General features: G+C 34.7%; 1 protein-coding gene across 3 annotated transcripts in view; it reads left to right on the top strand.

Moving 5' to 3' along the window:
* LOC149777583 (protein spinster homolog 1-like) overlaps positions 1-14,124 on the top strand; it is a 165,918-nt gene that overhangs the window by 112,475 nt on the left and 39,319 nt on the right. The gene's annotated exons all lie outside the window — the stretch shown is intronic.

Genomic DNA, 14,124 nt, shown 5'->3' with positions numbered 1-14,124 from the left:
TTACTTTGGGATTCATTTTGATCTTTACATAGAAGTGTAATACGTGTATGTTTTTGAGATTTTGAGAGAGTATTTAAATCACAGATCATATGGTAGAGATGGACTAAATTGTCCTGAATTACATACAATTTTTTTTTAATAAAAAGATCTTTTGTCCAACCATCTGGACCTTGGGATTTATTACTTTTAATGAGGCATTCTAAATTACATTTTTGTCTCTGCTGGTCAGACTAGAAGAGCTTATGGGATGGCCTGTTGTCTGTTATCCATCCATCCATTGGCACAAGTGTGTTATCACTACTCATATACCACTTTGAGGAATGCCAGAAATTTTGCAGTAGAATATTTATTAAGAAATAGAGACAAAGAAAGTATGAAACTTCGCACATACATTTATCCTAGGCCCAGTTGTTATTGATGAAAATGGTACCGCTTGAACTTCCACTATAGATGATACAGTGTTCATCTTAAAACTCAAGTTTTCACTACTTCCTCATCTTAAAAATGGTTTCAACACAATGCAGTTAAAAGAATAATTTTTTATATTTTGTTTCCTGGAAATTCTTTTCAGCCAGTAGAGCATCAGTTCTTTCATTTGATTCTTCTTTTGTTTGTTTTCGTGTGATTAGTAATCCATTATTTTCATTTGTAACTTGTCGTAAATATTAAAAAAATGAATCAAATAGGATAACATCAGTGGTTTTATTTGTATATAAATCTGCATAATCTTGTCAAAATAATTAAACTAGTCTTGTATGTAAAATTGACATATTCTGTTTGAGATATTTCTTTTCTCTGACCCCACTTATTTTCAAGGTCATAGAAAAATTACAAGGTTTATCATTTATTTCTGAGGTTTTTGCCTTCCAGTAATGGAACCTCAAAATTATTGATTTTTATTTCTGATCCTGCTGTTCAGATTTTGAATTTGATCAAGGTGTTCATAACAATTGGAAATACTTTTGGCATGCTTTCAGCTGTGATATTCATATTTCATTTGCTTCAGTTAATAACTTTTTAATTTTGAATATTCTTTGAAATATCTTTTTAGTTCATTTCTAGTTTTGTCCTTACAGAGTCCATGCAATCCAGTGAGTTCTCATTTCTCTTTTCCATAAATCAATGTGAATAGATTTTTTTTAAAGCTGCATGTTTTTAGTAAGATTTTTTTCATTTCCAATAACATTTGCCAAACTGAATACCTGACTTATTGACTGAAATAAACTGAACTGTGGTTGGATTGTGAAAAATGTATAATTTGGGCAATGGTATTTGACACATAAATTCTGTTTCTATAACTGTTATTAACTAGGCTGCTGACATTGTAGTTGCAGTACTTAACCTCTTCCATGATGCAAGCCCCCTTGTCCATGTTCATACTTCTGACTGACCATTAGATGGAATGTTCTACAATACCTACAATGAAAGGAACATTGACCCAGTCTTACTCCCACTTCATAGGCCTATGCAGGTTTAAAGTGAGGAGATGGGATTCCAATCCAATCCCCTTCCCCTGCCAGAATGAATAAAGACTAACTCCTATCACCACCAGATGGATCAGTGGCATAAAAACAGAGGAGGTTTCAACCCAGTCTCTGGCCCCAGACTAGTGATGTAAGTTTTTTTATCAGTGGACAGTGGCATGTGACTGGTGACCAGTCCCTGTACTTGGTTGGCCAATGATGATCTGATGGACAACCTATCATCAGACATCCTAGAATGACATTGCTGCTTTCCCTTCTAAGGGGGCGTGATCAGCTCTCCGATGCCTTAACTGGGTCTCCACTCCCCTCCCCTTGATAGAATATAATGATTCTTCATATCACTTTACTTCTCAAGAGACTGATCCCATACACTCCTGGTATCCAGGATTAAAATTTCCCATACTCTCGTGGGACAAAAGAGTTATATTCCAGTCCTGCAGGACTTGTAATGAAACTGTCCCAGTACTCTCTGTGGAAGAGAAAGATTCCATATACACCTGTGATTGAGTAGATAAAGATCCCATACCCTCCTGGGATTGAAGATTATAGAGGGAAGAAGGGCATTTCTTCCTCCCTTTGTAAGTGCACTGACTCTCTGCAACATCCCTAGGCTATAGAGAATAAAATGCACATGGTGCAAGTAAACGTGAGGTGAGAATCCTACTTGGTCTCCATATGCACATATTCTGCTGAAGCAGGTACCATCTGAAAAGAATATTAATATAGTATCATTTATATTTTGTGGGTCACAGTTTTCTAGGTTTTGAAGAAAATAAGACATTTACATGAATACTTAATTTTGTTTTTTTTTGTCTGTCAGAAGTTTGTATATTTGTAAGTATTGTGTCTCGTGGAGTAACCTCAACATATACCTCAAATAAAGAATGCAAAATAAAAAATACTATGCTTACAGCAAATTATGGTCATTTCAGTGGTTAAAATGATACTACCACCCGTATAAGCACAAATCAAACCCATATCCAGATAAATCACTTACACTGTACATTGAAGGGAGCTGACACTGCCAATAACACTAAAATAACTAATTGGTTATTAAAGTACATGTTTATGGTCCCTTTCTAGAAATACTGTCCATAAGGTTGCACCATCATTTACATTCTGATGTCCATGACGTAATAAGTGGCTTATGAGTGGTAAAGATGAACTTTGATAATCATTAATTTTGATGATGTCAGCATACCCACTTAGGAGATGATCACTTGGTAATGATGGAAATAATCAGATTAATTTGCCATAAAATGTCATTAGAAGTAAAAACGAAGGCAATTTTCAGAGATTGAATTGCACATATCCAATTTGAATAGTATCCAGGGAAAAGAGGTGTGATCTGCTTGGGCCTATGATCTGAGAGTCGTACTGGGCCCCCATGTTTTTTGCCTTTTAGGCATTATCAGAAGTATGACAAAGGGACTTGCTTCCCAAAAGTGGTAAGCAAGGCAGTAAAAACATGTAAGAAAAAAATAATTAAAATTAGTCGATCCCCACCAGAGAAACTAGATGTTGCTGTTTTTATATCAAAGTATAACTTTGTAAAAAGATTAATTAAATGGAAATCACTAATAACAGATTTTAGAGCTTGGCTAGTGTAATACTTTGTCACTACAATTCCATTAATCCTGTCTTGTTTGGAATAGAAAACAGTCAAATCTCCAGCCAGAATGATTTGATGCTTATCCAACCAAGTGTGGCATAAGGTCATTTGACAAAATCTCCAGCCAGAATGATTTGAGGCTAACCTAACCAAGTGTGGCATAAGAGCATTGACAAAATCTCCAGCCAGAATGATTTGAGGCTAACCTAACCAAGTGTGGAATAAGGTCATTTGACAAAATCTCCAGCCAGAATGATTTGAGGCTTACCCAGCCAAGTGTGGCATAAGGGCATTTGACAAAATTCCAGCCAGAATGATTTGAGGCTAACCTAACCAAGTGTGGCATAAGGGCATTTGACAAAATCTCCAGCCGGAATGATTTGAGGCTAACCTAACCCAGTGTGGCATAAGGGCATTTGACAAAATCTCCTTTCAGAATGATTTGAGGCTAACCTAACCAAGTGTGGCATAAGGGCATTTGAAAAAATCTCCAGCCAGAATGTTTTGAGGCTAACCTAACCAAGTGTGGCATAACAGCATTTGACAAAATCTCCAGCCAGAATGATATGAGGCTAACTTAACTAAGTGTGGAATAAGGTCATTTGACAAAATCTCCAGCCAGAATGATTTGAGGCTAACCTAACCAAGTGTGCAATAAGGTCATTTGACAAAATCTCCAGCCAGAATGATTTGAGGCTAATCCAACCAAGTGTGGAATAAGGTCATTTGACAGATACTTTGTTGTGAGAGTCAAGGATGGGTTGATATATGTTTATCAGACAATATGAAAGAGCACTGGATTCTTGATTTGCATTAATGAATCCAGATAGCATTAGAGCAGTTTAGATTTTTTTAATAAAAATTATTGCTAAATTTATATTCTTTGCCTGAGTTGCATAAATGTAAGCTATTATTTTTTTAATTGGACTTGAGATCAAAATGTGTATTCCTGGGACCTTTACAGTATGATTATATCCTTATCCCCATCATTGTCCATTAAACCTTTACAGTATGATTATATCCTTATCCCCATCATTGTCCATTAAACCTTTACAGTATGATTATATCCTTATCCCCATCATAGTCCATTAAACCTTTACAGTATGATTATATCCTTATCCCCATCATTGTCCATTAAACCTTTACAGTATGATTACATATTTATCCCCATCATTGTCCATTAATAAGATACAGAATTGATATGACTCAATGGAGGTACATTTCATTGCCAGGATCAGTATTGTCATTTATATTTGTGCATGTCAGTGGCAACCTATACAAACTTACTGGTTTCCTTATTGTTTTGTATTGGCACCCCTCAGCTCTTTCCTAGCATATTAAGCTAGTTAGAACATGAAGGATGTCACCTATTTTTTCAAAATGTTAATAGTTCTTTAAGATTTTACTAGTTTTTCCCTGTCAACCATTTCTTTGTGTTTGGTGTGTTTTGTATGACTGATAAAAAATTTTTATTCTGGAAGAAGAATCATCAAGGTTGCTCCATTTTTGTTCTCTTACAATTAGTTTCCTATTACATGTACTTTGTTATTTCGGGCCCCAAGTGTCTGAGTGGTCTAAAGCGCTCACCATTTCGGATCACTGCTGTCTCACCTCTTTCTGCATGGGTTCGAGTCTCAGGCTTGGCTAACGCGTATATGTGAGAAAGCTTGCCAGTAGCTTCGCATGGGTTGGTGGTTCTTTTGGGGGTTTTCCAGGGTTCTTCCTCCACCAGTTATACTGGCTGCCATGTATAGCCTATCTTGTGCTGAAAAATGGCGTTAAACCCTACCTAACAACTTTGTTATTTTCTTTATGTAGATTTAGGCTTGTGCTTTCCTTCAGGCGTATTATCCTGTTGGACAAATTTTGATGCCATTCCCTTGTGAGAGTCTTTAATCAAAAGAGATCTTTGCTCTTGCTTTATATTTAATGAAAATTGCAGTTCATTGGTCCCCACAGCAATTACATTTTGGTTTATTCCCAAACTTTGAGAATTTAACAATATTTATTGGTGTGGCCTTCAAGAATGGCTTTGAATATGAAATAGGAAATCTATTTGACTTGAAATGATTTATTTAAAAAATAGACTTATAAGAATACAATGTGATATGATTCAGATATTATTATGAGAACATGAGATTTTTCCAAATTATCTTTTTACCATATTGATGTGTAAATTCCTATATTAACTAGCATATTTTTAAGTACAATACCTGTGCAGATAAAGGTCACTGAGACCCACATTTAATATTTTACTGGCAAAAGTTCTTTACAGGTTTTTTGCACACTATACACATACTATTTGTTAAGAATTAATAAACTTGGTGATGGTATGGATCTTGACGAACACCATACTCTCTTTGCAAAAGTAGATCACTATGGCACATGTTTGATGGGGGCCTCAAGTGGCCGAGTGGTTTAAAGCGCTCACCGTTACGGATCACTGCCATCTCACCTCTGTCTGCATGGGTTCAAGTCCAAGGCTTGGCTAGCGTGGGTACGTGGGAAAGCCTGCCAGTAGCTTCTCATGGGCCGGTGGTTCTTCCCTGGGTTTTCCAGGGTTCTTCCTCCACCAGTTATACTGGCCGCCATGTATAGCCTATCTTGTGCTGAAAAATGTCGTTAAAACCTACAACAACAACAACAACATGTTTGATGCTTCCATAACTGTTTTTTTTTAATTTAATTTCTCAGGCACTGTTCTTGTTAGAAACATGAAATTGGTTATGATGTGCATCACTGTACCAGACCTATATAACAAAAGATCACCATGACCTATAATCATGTGCAAAATGTATTCAGTAAAATGACTGCCATGATGTTTTAGATGAAAATTAGAATTGACTTTCAACTTCAAAAGGAAAACAGAAATCTGAACAATTACTAGATTTACTTGAATACTTTATCAAGGGTCCTTTCAGTCCTCTCATATGTACATGGATTGGTTGCCTAGGAATAGATTTATACAATCTTTGAACATAGTGTGTGAAAATGTTCCGCCATATGCACTGATCTCATCAAACAGAGCATTATTTGATTTATCAGATGGAGTTTAGATTGAAACTTCCATCTAATAATCAACCAGAAATTTTCTATTATTTTAATATCAGGTGATAGTGCTGGCCATTTTGTTTTATTTTTTTTGTTCTCTTATATTCCTGGATGATCTGAACTTGATGAATGATGAACACTCATGTTGTCATCCCATGTCATGAATTCTTGGAAATGTCCAGCCAGAACAGGGGATAAATTTTGTATACAGAACCTTTCAGAGCATTTTATTTTTCCTTTGACTCTCGTACATGCTATGCACCCACATATCATGACTTTACATTTTATGATTGTGAATGGAAGAAACCAAGTCTGACCTATAACATTCATCTTTTTTTTTCTTCTCCAAATATATTTGTCATTGCCAATAACTATCTCACTTTCATTTACTGTTCAGATTCTTTCCTCATGACACCATGCCATATACTTTTTACAGTTTATCTCTCGTATCACAACTTTCTTCTTTTAGCATGGCATTTAAGTCCATGGCTATGTAAATGAAATATTCTTATAGCAGCTAGAATTTGTCTGTTATCATTGAATTTGTACTTGTGTCATTCATTGTATCCTTTCTGTTCTGTTTGTGGAAGCCTTTCCAGCTGAAGGTAGTCTCTCTGTTGTTAATCAAGATGCCATTTGTTGACCTATTTTCCACAGAAGCACACTCCTAAAGTTTGTGAATCATACCAGAAATGGTACTCTTGTGACCTTTGCAACGTTCTGATTTCAGTTTTACACTTTCCGCTCCCCATTTTGAACCCTTATTTCTCACTGTGCTTTTATCATTTTAAATGCAAACAAGAGCAGATGATACTTACAGTAAGTAAGCATTATTTCACTTCTCACACAAATAAATGGCTATACAAATTATGTCACCTCTTGTCTTATTTTTGTCATCAGATTTGTGACAGAATGTAGCTTCTGTTCAAGTGTAACAAAATGGCAGGTATGTTTCCGAATACTTTTTTGTCTGAGTCAGTTATTTTATCTTTGACTTTGGTGGTGTTTTGTATTTTACTCATGACCAGACGAGTTTTGGAAATGCTTAATGCATGCTATCCTACCTTGAATCATCAAAGGAATGCATCATGAAAAGTATGCCGCCTTTATTGTAAAAGGAAGTATTAGAGGCTTAAATTTTATGCTTCAATGACTTTGTTGAAATTTTGCATATAAAGTTCATTTCTTGGTGCTGTTCATGTTTGAATCATGGAACTTCATAATTGCATGCATGTGAGGTAGTACTGCAAGCTTACAAGCAGAGAAGTCACTGTGACCTACATTTTTTGCTTTACTCTCATAGTCTTAAGTATTTATGTTTATCTCATAAACACATAGTTTTGTCCATGTTAATGACAATATTTTAGGGTGTATACTTAACAGGCTAATTTTGTATTGTTCATGAGAATGAGTAGACATAAAAAGAGCGGTTGCAGTTTTTATGAGGCCACAATGGATAATCAAGACACACAATGTATTTTAATGTTGATGAAACCAAGAAGTCAGTATACAAGTTAATGACCCAGAAACAGGTAATTTTTCCAAAGATGCATTTTGTTTGCATTTAGTTTGCATTGTTTGCATTTTATCTCTCATTTCATCATTTTTCATATAAGATCTGAAAAATACATTCAAATTTTGCATTTGTCCATTCCATCATTTACTGTAATTTTCAATTCATTAGGGATGAAATATAAGTGCATTTTCCAAACTCAACTTTTCTTTTAATTTTGAGAAATTATAGCTTTTATATTAATGGTGATGCTACCAGGCAGAGTGGGGGACTTAGTTGCCTAAAATATGTAAACTTTACCTTGTTCTGTGGGAAAGCAAAAACATTGCCCTGTGATTATTTGTTTTAGATGTGCAATGAGTGACAGTAGTTTCTAACTTATGAGATGCTCCCTCGCTGTAGCCAGGTGTTTATGCATGTTCTGATGGTGTTGCGTTGTAACACAAAGTAAAATATATTATATGTGGTGTTGATACCATTGTGCTGACCATTAACCCTTTCCCAAGCAAGTTATTACTGCCTGATTTCTTCAAGTTAGGTCTACCATTTAATAATGAAATCATGCCAACATCTGTTTCAAAGCTTCAGCATCAATATGTAAATGGTAATTTGTGTTTTAAGAACAGAATTAGTGAAGAGCACTTTCTAATTTAAATTTTAAAAATGAAGATTTTGAACTGCTATATTTGTGTTATTTTCTTTATAAAATCAGTTTTAAACCATAACTGAACCTATGAAGGCAGACATCACTGTATCCAGGAAATACCAATTTATTAGATTCTATGTTTTCATAACTAATTGGGCAAATAGATTAAAGAAAATCTACAATTTAGTGCATTATGCAGTGGCAGATCATGGTCTGTAGTTGGACCCAACTTGTAACAAGCATACATAGTCAAATGCAAATGACAGCATTTGAATGTATGATAAATTCCACACTTCTGTTATAAGGGTACAAATATAACTGTTGAGTATTTGTCTGCCAATTTTTTGTTTTATTTTTTTTTGCTCAGATAAAAATTGTACATCTACAACTACCAGTTATGATGCTGTCACCACAGTGGTGGGGCCCCGAGTGGCTGAGTGGTCTAAAGTGCTCTCCGTTACAGATCACTGCCATCTCACCTCTGTCTGCATGGGTTCAAGTCTCGGATTCGGCTAATGTGGGTGTGTGAGAAAGCTTGCCAGTAGCTTCTCGAGGGTCGGTGGTTCTTTCCAGGGATTTCCCGGGTTCTTCCTCCACCATTAATACTGGCCGCCATATATAGCCTATCATGTGCTGAGAAATGGTGTTAAACCCTACAACAACAACTTAAGTGATGGCTGGATTTTTATGTCTGCCTGATCATGAATTATGTCATGGCTTCTAACTTGTCTATCAGTGTAAAGAACCTGATCCAGGATTATTGTGAAAAAAGTTTTGCAGCAGCTTGAATATAATTTATTTTCAGATAGATTTATGAAATGCATTCATATTTAATTCCATTTTTTTAATCATTTATCATTTTGTATTCTACATTTTGTATTTGTGCTTTTTATTTCTTTATCATGCATTGATGATGCTGTTTGGTTTCATTCTACAGTTTATTTGCATTCATTCTGCATTCAGTGTGCATTCAATTTTCATTTCACTGGTAAAATTACCCATTTCAGGGTCTGTATCTAAGAACTTGAAGTGCATTACTGTGAACTCATTTATTATCATGGGCATCATCTTTCTTGGTTTTGCTAAACATTTTAATCTGTACTGTAATATTAGATTGGGGGAGGCTCCTATTTTCAATGGAGGATCAGTGCTTGTTTGGTCTATAGACCCCCAAAACAGTGTACGTTTCCTATTGCACTGGTTTTTAAATTAGGGTACATAGTTTTGTTTCTAAAAAATTATATTATAATTGATTAGTGTACATAATATACTAAGCGCTTCAAGTACTGGGCTAAACTGGCTGAATTAGATGCACATATCAATTTTGGGAATTTTTGTTTTTTTAAATTATTGTTTCAGTATTTTTTTTTAAAGCTGGTGTGGGAGTGGGTGGAGTGTTAGGGTCTGCAACAAAACACAGGAATTGTCGGCTGACTGCAAATGCATATTTTTTTGTGCCTTGTATTCGTGTTTGCATAGCAGTGAAATCCATGAAAATTGGTACCCCTTGAAAAATAGTGAATTGATGGTGTTCTGTCATAAAAGCAGTTAGCAACATATTTGACTTCTCTTTGTTTGTTATCTTCATTACTCGGATATGTTGGTATTTAATCTCTAATCTTACAATAGATAAATATTCATAATGATGTTGCACATATATTTTGAACATGCCATAAACAAATTCCATCCATTTTTGACATAAATACATAAAGTTATCAAACCTTAGTGCTTTCTGTTGTTTAGGAAGCAATATTAGCAGTGTAAGTACAAAAATGTACAGGGACCCAGGTGGGCAGATGATCTGAAGTGCTTACCTTTACCGATCACTGCAATCTCACACCTGTCTGCGTATGTTCAAGTCTTGGGCTCAGCCACTGGTGGTATGTGAGAAAGCTGCCAGTAGCTTGCAATATTTCAGTGGTTTGGGGGGGGGGGTCCTGGGGTCTTCCTCAACCAGTCATACTGGCTGCCATGTATAGCCTAATTTGCACTGAAAAATTGTTTAAACCCCCAAACAACAATAATAGTGCATCTGCCTGTATAATGTCTTGATACTTACTTGATAATCAAGTTAATTTTCTTTCATCCTCAGTTTTGAGTTTTTTGGCCAAGGTTATTAAACTGTTAAAATATTTCTTACATGTAACTTTGATTTGCACCAAATAGGATATATATTTAATTTTATGTGCATTTATGGTGTTATATGCATCATACCTGTGTCAAAATGGCAATCATCAAGGACGCGGTTGTTAATTGTGGGATTGTAATTGAAATCAAAGCTCCACTCTGTTTTATTGACTGCATTTGCTGGCTTTTATCAATGAATATTGGTGTAATTTGCTTGTTCACAGCTCATTACCCTGCTTCTGAGTGAAATAATTTAGTGCAACCAATAATCAGCCAGAGATAAAAGAAACCAAGTTTGCTGTGTGTAACCATATTCATGGACACTGATGAATTAATTGATTGAAAGATTTCATAGCTGTTCATTAACAGTAATAGGAGGTGAACATGCAAGTGCAAAGAGGTTATAAAATCAAGAAATAAGTTTTTCTAATGGAAGACATAGAAAAAACTTTGCATTTACTTGAAAATAACTCATTTTTACTTGAATTAGATCGGTGAAGAAAAGTTCATGAACCATCCACAGTATGGATCCACAGTATTCATTACATTTGAGAAAACTTTCAAATAAAGAGTCCCTACTGTAATTACAGATGCATGATCAATGCTTGTGCATGTAATAGTGATAATGCTGTCATTCCTAGGTTACTCAAAGCCTGTGAATTCTACATAGTAAAGTCTTGCTCGTAAAGGGTGGACAATTATTGTACCCTCTGAAGCAGTTTTATGGGATATGAATTTTGTTTTTTAGAAAAGAAAACAATTATTCTCTTGTTATTATCAAATTATCATAGCACTTCTACTTTGATATCCTAGAGCAGAATGTTCTTTTTATTGTTTTTTTTAATGTTTTGTCATGGGCCAACTAATGTAAAGATCACTTTAATGTTTTATCATGGGCTGACTAATTTAAAGATCACTTTAATGTGAATTTATTTTCTGCATGATAATGATTTAAGTAGTTCCTAATAGTTTCAAATACATCATCAACGTAATTGTTCGTCATATTCTGGTATCTTAGTCCCTGTTTCATCTGTTCATGAAAATTGTTATGTAGATGAGTAACCAAACCATAAATCTAGGTCACTGTAACCTAATTTTTGTTGCTTGAGTGACTTTTGCTTTCATTCTTACCTTTCTTAAGCCGTTAATATCACAGACCCTACTTATCCAGCAACTGTGATATTTGGTATTTAGATGAATCCACTGGAGAGTAATTCATCCATACCTAAGTTGTAACTGTGACATAATTTTCATGCACAAGTATTGTTTCTTTTTTTGACCATTTGTTAGTTGCTTCCTTTGCATCTTAAACCCTATCATATCAAGACTAATCAAATTTTATTTGGACCATACTCTGTTTTTTGTTGCATCAAAATGAGCAGTTTATTACATTATTTCACACCATACTCTGTTTGTTGCATCAAAATGAGCAGTTTATTACATTATTTCCTTCCTCCTCATTCTATCTTAGTCCTTGACATAGACTAAAAGCTACAGAGTTATGAGTTTCAATTCTGTCCAGTTCAGTCATAATCAACTGTCATGGTACATTTGCATCTAACAACCACCGGGGGATGGGTTTCAGTTCTGCCCAGTTCAGTTATAATCAACTGTCATGGTATATTTGCATCTAACAATCACTGGGTTATGGGTTTCAGTTCTGCCCAGTTCAGTCACAATCAACTGTCATGGTATATTTGCATCTAACAATCACTGGGTTATGGGTTTCAGTTCTGCCCAGTTCAGTCATAATCAACTACCATGGCATATTTGCATCTAACAATCACTGGGTTATGGGTTTCAGTTCTGCCCAGTACAGTCATAATCAACTGTCCTGATATATTTGCATCTAACAACCACTGGGTTATGGGTTTCAGTTCTGTCCAGTTCACTCATAATCAACTGTCATGTTATATTTGCATCTGACAACTGGATTATGGATTTCAATTCTGTCCAGTTCAGTGATAATTGACAGTCATGGTACATTTGTATCCAACAACCATTAGGTTATGGTTTAAATTCTGTCCAATTAAGTCATTATCAACTGTCATGTTATGTTTGCATGACTTTTACTGGTAAATCTCATTACTGTGTCAGATATCCAGCATACCAATCTACATATTATTAGCTATTCCAAATGTGCTCCTGTTGGCAAGAGATTTTGAGTTAAAAAAATAAACACTTTCTTTTCCTTAATAAACCCTAATTTATCAGCCTGTCTAGCGCTAAATAGATTCAGATGAAATGGAATTTCTTGTTTCACCTCGAGGGATTTTATCCCTCAAATTGTGTGGCATTCTCTTTACTCTTATACTAAAAATTGTTGGTTTTTTTTCATCTGCTAATAATAGAGCACTTTCTGTGGTTAGGTCTTCTGGCTTTTTTTACCCCTAGTGTCAAGATATGTAAAGGAATATGTCTCACTATATAATCCTGAGAGGAAATGATTAGATTGGTTACCTCCTTAATATAGTTTAATGCTACTGTTTCACACTTAAAACAACATAGAACAACACAAAATACTCATCATATTTAATTGCTGAACTATTTTTCTCGAATATTTTACAATTGTTTTGCTTAGTCTTCTGATAAGAGATGAAGACAAAAACAACTTAAAATGTTTTATAAATAAAATTACATGTATTTAGAAAAGTTATGTTTATCCCATTTATCATGTTTCATATTACTCCTAACAAACTGCACAGAGCCAGATCTGCTGGTGCATTAGGCAACAGCAGCTCTGGCTCTGTGCAGTTTGCAGTTGGACTCAATAAGTGAGTATATACATATTTTTTTCCCCTGAACTCTGGATATTGTCAGACTTAGCTGGTGGACAGTTTCATGGAATTGGCTTAAATATAATTTGACCCATTTGATTGTTGTGCATGACACATCCAACTGACAATTGCTAATAACTAACATAATGTCTTTTATTACATTTGTATTGGAAATAAAATTCATGTATCTCAATGAGGCTTGTTTACTCAGTAATTATGATTGGTAATAGCTTAGAAAAGGAAAGGATTAACTGGTAATAGCTTAGAAAAGGAAAGGATTAACTGGTAATAGCTTAGAAAAGGAAAGGATTAACTGGTAATAGCTTAGAAAAGGAAAGAATTAATTGGTAATAGCTTAGGAAAGGAAATAATTAATTGGTAATAGCCTAGAAAAGGAAAGGATTAATTGATAATAGCCTAGAAAAGGAAAGGGGTAATTGGTAATAGCTTAGAAAAGGAAAGGATTAACTGGTAATAGCTTAGAAAAGGAAAGGATTAACTGGTAATAGCTTAGAAAAAGAAAGGATTAATTGGTAATAGCTTAGAAAAGGAAAGGATTAATTGGTAATAGCTTAGAAAAAAGGATTAACTGGTAATAGCTTAGAAAAGGAAAGGATTAATTGGTAATAGCTTAGAAAAGGAAAGGATTAATTGGTAATAACTTAGAAAAGGAAAGGATTAATTGGTAATAGCTTAGAAAAGGAAAGGATTAACTGGTGATAGCTTAGAAAAGGAATGGATTAACTGGTAATAGCTTAGAAAAGGAAAGGATTAACTGGTGATAGCTTAGAAAAGGAAAGGATTAACTGGTGATAGCTTAGAAAAGGAATGGATTAACTGGTAATAGCTTAGAAAAGGAAAGGATTTATTGGTAATAGCTTAGAAAAGGAAGGTGATTTACATTGGTACCACTT

Source organism: Sinohyriopsis cumingii, chromosome 18 (genome assembly GCF_028554795.1).
Source record: "Sinohyriopsis cumingii isolate HCF-2022 chromosome 18, ASM2855479v2, whole genome shotgun sequence".
Lineage (NCBI taxonomy): Eukaryota > Metazoa > Mollusca > Bivalvia > Unionida > Unionidae > Sinohyriopsis > Sinohyriopsis cumingii.
Note: the sequence above shows the minus strand (reverse complement) of the source record. Positions and strands in the feature narration are given on the sequence as shown.